Source organism: Salvia splendens, chromosome 2, assembly GCF_004379255.2.
Source record: "Salvia splendens isolate huo1 chromosome 2, SspV2, whole genome shotgun sequence".
In the NCBI taxonomy this organism is placed as follows: Eukaryota; Viridiplantae; Streptophyta; class Magnoliopsida; order Lamiales; family Lamiaceae; genus Salvia; species Salvia splendens.
In genome coordinates this window covers 9,795,821-9,803,068 of record NC_056033.1, presented here as the reverse complement: position 1 = coordinate 9,803,068, position 7,248 = coordinate 9,795,821, and the positions used below count along the sequence as shown (strand labels likewise).

General features: G+C 37.4%; 1 pseudogene; it reads right to left on the bottom strand.

The window, feature by feature from the left end:
* Window positions 1-1,536: 1,536 nt before the first annotated feature.
* LOC121787460 lies at window positions 1,537-6,436 on the bottom strand (annotated as a pseudogene).
* Window positions 6,437-7,248: the final 812 nt, after the last annotated feature.

The window sequence follows — 7,248 nt, the reverse complement described above, 5'->3', positions numbered from 1 at the left end:
ATTCTTGCTACCTAGTTGACCATCTATACATGCAGTTGAGTTGATAGAAGAAGCTGACCACTGCAAAATGATATTAGTACCTCTTATGCGGCCCTCACAGAATTTGGTGAGCCATTGATTATCAAGCTCCTTAATTCCTGTTGTGTTCTGCTTTCTGATCTCCCAAAATAGTTACCTTTTATTTAATCCCCTTTTCACTTTCTAGCTTGCTTGTTTGCAGGTATAATATTGCTGCCAAATTGCTCATTTTGTAGTTCCAGTTAGATGGTAAAGTTAGAGTTTCGCCTAATTTTGCTCCATCTAGGTTAGGAAAAATCCCTGTAAATTAGACAGCATGATATAAAGCCAGTGTTACTTTTATTGAACTAGTATTAACACACGTTCACTTAATGAATACAAATTTCGCACTAATAGGAAGCTGGACGGATGGTTCTTGCTTATAGTTTCATGGCTCGTCAGAGGAAAAAGAATAAATTTTTCAAATTTGATAGGAAGTGCAAGAGATTTTTTATACTCCATTCGTATTTTTGGGTGTTCACAAAGTGGAAAATTTTCTCTTATATTTTACTCATTTTTTCTTCTCTCTCTTATTTTACCCGTTTTTTTTTATTCTCTCACTTACTTTACCGATTTTTTTTAGACATATGAAGTAGTTATTTAGTGGAGGATATCATTGTTAATATCGTTGTATTAAAATCGACACGTTAATATAAGATATGAACACAATAAGTACTCCACCTGTCCAATTAAATATGAAATGTTTTCCTTTTTTAGATTATTCCATTAAAAATGAAACGTTTCTTAAAATGAAAATAACTTTATCTCTACTTTTTCATCTCTTTTACTTACTATCTCTTCATTAATACACAAAAACACTACATAAAGTCTCATGCCGATTCCCAAATATTGCATATTAATGGGACGGAGGGAGTAGAATATACTTTAACTACCTTAGCCAGAATGGACATTTATACCCTTTATTTGAAATTTAGGGATGCATATTAATTTTAATTATTGAAATTGAAAGAGTATGATTTTATATATTAATACACCCTCCATCCCATAAAAATATAAATATTTGAAATGACACATGAATTAATGCACAATTGGTAAAGTAAAAGATAAGAGGAGAATGGTAGTTAAAGTAGTATTAGTGAATAGAGGACTCATATTATTATTAGTATTTAATAGTTATAATGATAGACTATAGTGGTATAAATAGTAAATAAATTGATATACATGGATAATGAGTTGGAGACAACTTTCCATAAATAAAAAATGCACATATTTTTATGTTAAAGTGTCATTAGCTTTAATTTGATCGGAATTGTTTATCGTGAAAATAAGAAAAACTCAAAAATTTCATATAATTAAATTAAAAGAAGTTCAAAGGAAAAAAATCAAACAATATTGAAAATTCAAATACTTATAGGCAAATAACTATATAATTAATTATTAGTTCATTTCATATAGTATGATTATTGATTTATTACAACTATATATATATATATAGGTTTTTATCAAAACATAGTTATATTTCTATCTGTGAATCCATCCATCAAGCATAGAGATAAATAACCAACAGAAACCAACTTCTGTCTCTATCCATGGAGACAGTGTGACGAGAAAAACAAACAGCATTCAAACATCATAATAACCAAATCTATCTATTTCAACTACATCATTTTCTTAAGTAAGAACACAAACAAAAACACAAACACAACAACACTTTTATTTAGTAATGTACACGAACCTCCACCTCACATACTTATCACAGTAGGGGAAGAATCGGGCTGCCTACTGAAGACGACTTGGACACATCAGGCGCTGATGGCGCTTCTTCGAGGCAACTCTTGGTCATTCCAACGGTCAGCTTCTCCACTTCCTCTTGTGTGTGTATGTGGATCTTCGTGACCACCTCAACAAACTCTCTGCATTCATCACACATCAGAACAAGAATTTGGCCAAAATTGGGCAATTTTACATGCTATTATCCCAAAAAACCCCAAGCACTGGACTTACTGCCAAGGGTCGTCGCCAATTACCATCATGTCGTTCTCACTATCAGTGTACAGTATGCGCCATCCACAGTTAGGATCGCGCAAGAGGCCTTCCATGTTGAAAAGCCTCTCAAGTTCAGTCAGCAAATCTTCATAGCTATTCAATCTAGAAAGATCAATGGCTCTCCCCACCAAGCTACCTGGTTTGTGAACCTATGAGCAGGAATGGTGATCACCCTTTCGAGTCTCATGAAAAAGAGTATTAATTAGCCATCGCTGCCCAACTTGATTGGAACGTACCTTTGTACAGCTCCTCTTGTTAGGACCCTGTAGATTGATGGCAGCAGGATCTTCTGTCAAAGAGAAACCGAATAGCTTGCAGCTCTGAACTTCTTCCTTCAAGTTGCTTTCATTGTTCATATGTTTAAGGGCAGACGTTCTCTCCAGCGCCCTTGGTTCGTTTGTCAGATGTGGCATCCGACTTACATCAGCTTTAGTCCCACTCAAAATCGAAGTCTCTGTCTGAAAATTGGAGAAGTTGGATAGTATGAGCCCTCCTGTATGGATGTTCTTGTGATGAATCGGAATGCTTCTAGAACCTTCTGAAGCCAGAGGATAGAAGCTTGGCGTTGACATCTGATTGTGAAGGTTGTAACCGTGTTGAGGTTTTGGCCAAACACCGATATCCGAACTACTTATTCCCGCGAGAGATTTGAATGGGCAAATTTCTTGACCTTGCAAGACCTTAGGAAACCAATTGGATTCCAGAAAGCCTGTGAAGTTGGCGGGAGCGTGGTTTCTCACAAACTCGCCATAGTTAATCTTATCCATCCTGTTCGCCACAGGATTAGGAGTGGTAGGTTGCATACCAAAATCGAGCTGGCGGTTCTCTTGATCACCTCTATAGAAAGGTGATAAAAGACCTACATTTTCTTGACCTTGCAAGACCTTGGAGGATCTTACTGACTCCTCAAAGTCCAAAACAGAGCCCCCACCTGCATCAACAATTAGATTTCAAGGCCAGCCCAGAGTAAAGAATGCATAGTAGAACAATTAAATCAAATGGAAAGAAATGCACCAGCAATAGGGCTGCCATGCGGGGTAACATGCAGATTTGACCTCAGTTTCTTCGTCCTAGGTGAGGGCTGGATACTCAGGGGTGCATAGTTACCTGAAAAATCTATGTCCCATGGAGAAACTCGTTCTTGGTGGTTTCTCATGATGTCCTCATCCCAACGAACCTATAGCATTTTCCGGTAACAAGGATGTAGTGAAGTTGCAAGAAACGATTGGATAAGTCCAATAACAGCAACAACAAAAAATGTTAAACCACTTAGTCTTTGCTACTAACACTAATGCATTTTATGCTTCAATTCCCATGGGTAGAACCTACTTACGTAGTAGCGATTTTATTAAATAAACTTAAGGCATAAAAATAAGTAGAGATGCCAATCTCAATTCCACTGATTAAATAGAGGCCCTAGAATGGCAGCAAAAATGGAAAATCACAGAAGTGTTGCCTGGTTATGAAGTTGTACTCTACCATCAGGCATCTCCATTTTGAGTTCTGCCATCTATAAGGATCCATATCACCGACTCCAGTCACCACCCCACTGAACCTGCAAAATACAATCAGCATACATCGCAGAGGCTAAAACCTCCTGGTAAGATTATGGGATTTCACGTGGGACCTTCTTTCAGGAGAATCATCAAAGTCGAATTTCATTCTGAATCTTGTCCCAACAAGTAACTTACTGGTGGTACACATAACATATTTTTCAACGGGGACAATAAAATCAGCATGGCTTGACCTGCAAAAAAATAGTTCTAAGCAGATATGCCACGTAATCAGAGAGGCTAATAGTACAACACCATTTAATCTAACATGTCACGAGATTTTTTTCTCATTTAGTAAGAGTTATTATTTTCCTGCATTTGTATATTCCCCATCAAATTCTAGCCACATACATACTTCATTGCCTAAATCATACTATTATTTTCTGTTGCTCCAATTATTGAGGGCAAGGCAATGGTGAGATTCAGAAATTTTTGAAACAGCTAATAGCTCCTCGAATGAACTCTCAGGCAGTCAACCTCTAAGCCATGCTTGAATCAATCACATCAGTGAACTCATCATCTTTCTTTTATGATAAAAGTTCTAGAGTTCTAGTCACTGTTATTATTTTGGAGACTCTATATTTGACCGGTTGTATCAATAAAGTACGGTTGCTAGAATGCTAGGATAAAATGTTAATTTGGATTAGAATGGTACTCTACTAGAGATACTGAAGGTTATGCTAATTGTTAACAGGTTCTATGGGACAACAGTACCTTGGGCTGTAGAAAACATGAAATGAAGTGTTGCTTGATATAGCATTGGCAACTGGAGAGAGGACATTGGGATAAGAACCCTGATTCTTAATGATCGAATCAGGCAAGCCATTCCTAGGTCGAGCAGCTCGTCTAATCCCAAATCGTAGTTCCCCAGCTTCTCCTCTGCAGTATACAGGTAATGCACCTTATAAGGCGAGGAACACTTTGAACAAGAATGCTGCAGAGCAAAGCTGAGTTCCAATATCAGTCCATTTTTTCTCACAAACAATAATTATTCTGCATTTTACTCATTTCCATTATTTTCCTTCAAATCAACTTATATTTATATATATCCAATGTGTTCCCAAGCATCAGTCTGAAACATTATTGCTCAAATGCAAAACTTGGTGAAATGTACCTCAGAAAGAGAACAGCATCCCCTGAAACAAGATTTTTCTGACTGACAAATATGCTCCAACCAGTAGTGAGCAAATGTCGCCTAGGCTGGCCTGCAATGCCATAATTAAACACTCAGAATATCCAACAAGAGAATGAGTGATACACGAACCTTATACCTCTATAAATGTGTCTGAACTTCCACTCCATTCCATGCAGGTCTTTGGCTATGAGTTCCTGGGAGGGCCTTTGCTCTTTATAATCCTACAACGGAGTGTAATTCCTCAGCAAGACGAACTTTACTGAGGTAAATAGAGAATTCAAGTGCTGTTCATCATAAGAGGCCAAACCAGAGGGGGGAAGCAATCTTCGGCAGCCCTACGAGGAACGGAAAATCCACCATGGGTACTGGTATCCGAAGCAGTCAGGGTCTTGCAGAACATGTGGGAAGTCGACTTTGCTGGCATAACACCATTCCCGTCCTCATCAAAGTCTGCATTTTCATTTTCTTTGCCATCCAATTTCACCCCTCCCATCTGCATCAGCACAAAAACTTTACAAAGGCTAAAATTGAACACACAAGTTTTCTCTAGCACCAAGCCAAGGCCTTCTTCCCTGTCACTAATTATATAGAAAATGAAACGTAAACAACAAGAACCAATATTAACTATCATAAAGACCCAAGTCTTTCACTAACCAAGAATTTAAAGTATAGACCTCAAGAAGCAATCTACTCACCACCAATGAATTTCCCAATTCTTTCACTAATTAAGAATTTCAAAAATCACACATCCATCTCAAAAACCAATGCATCTACCTATAATTACCTACAGTACCTCTGGAAGAGGAAGCAGATTCAGTTGAGTGTAAACCTCATCATTCTCTTTGTTTGCCTGTTACAAAAACATTAACCAAAACACAGAAATAGAAACTAAACCAAACCACAACAAGACTTTTAAGTTGAAATCACGCCCTAAAATATAACCAACAAGGCATTGGACACAAACCAAAAGCTCGACAAAGCACTCACAAGTAGCCGAACATCAATAACTCGGCAAAAGATCTGTGGAGGAAGATCAAAAGTAGGCATATCCAAGGTTGGAAAGGGTGAGGCAAATGCCGCCTGCTCCATGTGGCCTTGAGGGAAATACACCACCACATTTCCTTTCTTAGGCAAGCTGGTGAGAGGTCCAGCACAAGCATGCCAGAGCTCCACATATATCGATGGTGGAGCAGATTCTGAAATTGAAGTTTGCAAACACCCGTAATCACCACTACCACCTTCGCATTCTTCTCCATTCACACATGCAATATTCTGCTCCACCTCACTCACTGCATGATTCAGATCAAATTCCATGAATTCCCAGATTAAAAAATAAAAGTTTCCAACTTTCTGCTTTTGTTGAAGCACACACTTCAGTCACTCTAGCATTACACGACCACAAAAACAAACGCAACTAACACGACAAAACAAAGGGGCAAAGTACATTGATCAAGAAATAGGCTGGAATTAGTAATTAAGAATGTTTCCAAAGGCTCTATGGAAAATTGCCAGGTTAATTATCCTGAAGAGAAAGCCAATTTTGAGCAAGATATCCATAAAGGTGGCGCCTTCAGAGGGAGAAGGCCAAAGAAGTTTCACAAAATAGTGATATATAGCAAAGAGAAAAGGAAGTCATATTTTTTTGGGTGTGGATAATAGGATAACAAAAGAGTTTGTAAGTAGTAGTAGGTTAATCTAAAAGATGAAAAGGAAAGTGAGAGGGATATCAAATAATTTTCAGCAATAGTTGAGTCATTTCATTTTCTGCACTTATTTTGAAAAAAATGATAATAAATAATTAAAATGAAAAGAAAGTAAAGTAAGTGGCAAAATAAGATAAATAAGAGTACATTATTTTCTCTCTTACTTTACATTTTCTTCACTTTAATTATTTATTATCATTTTTTTAAAACGAGGGAGGAAATTGAAATAACTCAACTACGCGGAACAGAGGGATTAACAAGATATTCGAAATATGATTCCTCTCCCATTTGCAGTTCTGTGAAGAGGGAGCAGCAGCAATAGACATAGACAATTGCTTGGCAAGCACAGAAACAAAAGAAGCCAATGTAGATAGTAAGTACCCTTTTGGAATTAAGATTTAAGACTGTTTTTGTGTGTATTATAGAGAGAGAACATAACAGGGGATCCCACCCCACAAGCTAAGACATTACAGAAGTTACGAACCAACAGCCCAAGCCTAGCTCGATTTCTAGTCTTTTGTTGGTTGATTTTCATTGTAAATAAATTCTACACTAATTACTAAGATAATCAATTTTTTCTTTTTCACTTTTAGGTTGAGGCCCCTTTAAGAGCATCTCCAATAGCACTGGACGTCAAATAGCCATCAAATAGCCTTCACACTGCCACATCATCAGCACTACAATTCTCCTGCCACATCAGCTTGTCACATCAACTGGACATCAAATAGCCCTCACATAGCCTTCACACTACATTTCCACATCACTAATAACAATTATATAATTTAATTTACAC